Here is a 784-nt window from a genome sequence, read left to right as displayed (position 1 = left end):
GAAGTGGGCAGGCAGACAGGCAGGCAGGTAGGTAGGCAGGGAAGTGGGCAGTCAGGCAGGCAGGTAGGTAGGTAGGCAGGGAAGTGGGCAGGCAGGCAGGCAGGCAGGCAGGCTGACAGGCAGGCAGGCAGGCAGGCCAGCAGGTAGGTGGACAGGCAGGCAGGCAAGTAGGCAGACAGGTAGGCAGGCAGGCAGGTAGGTAGGTAGGCAGGCAGGCAGGTAGGCAGGCAGGGAAGTGGGCAGGCAGGTAGGCAGGCAGGGAAGTGGGCAGGCAGGTAGGCAGTGGTGTCGCACGCACACACGCACGCACGCACGCACGCGCGCACGCACGAACGCACGTAAGCACGCACGCATAAAGGATGCATGAGTATTCCAAGATGGCCTCGTACGCACGGCCTGTCCCACGCACACATACGCGCGCACACGCACGCACGCACGCACGCACGCACGCACGCACGCACGCACGCACGCACACGTACATACAGCTAGAGGTTAATGTCAATCAGGATATATTTCGGCTATATTAACTATCAGGCGCATACGCCGACGGGAGGCTGGCATAAAAAGATGAAGATGCTCTGGCGATTTGAGATGAAGCCCTTCGATGGGAAGCCACTAATTAGGATAAACGCGGGGAGGCTGTGCGGAAGCTGGAGCGACTGTGCAGGCGGCTAATCAAACTAGCTGGACCTTGTTTTCCCTCCTCCTACTTCTTTCTCCCCCCCTCTCGCTCTCCCTCGCTCCCTCTCTCTCTCTCTCTCTCTCTCTCTCTCTCTCTCTCTCT

This window comes from Priapulus caudatus, unplaced genomic scaffold, assembly GCF_000485595.1.
Source record: "Priapulus caudatus unplaced genomic scaffold, Priapulus_caudatus-5.0.1 Scaffold1481, whole genome shotgun sequence".
In the NCBI taxonomy this organism is placed as follows: domain Eukaryota; kingdom Metazoa; phylum Priapulida; class Priapulimorpha; order Priapulimorphida; family Priapulidae; genus Priapulus; species Priapulus caudatus.
Note: the sequence above shows the minus strand (reverse complement) of the source record.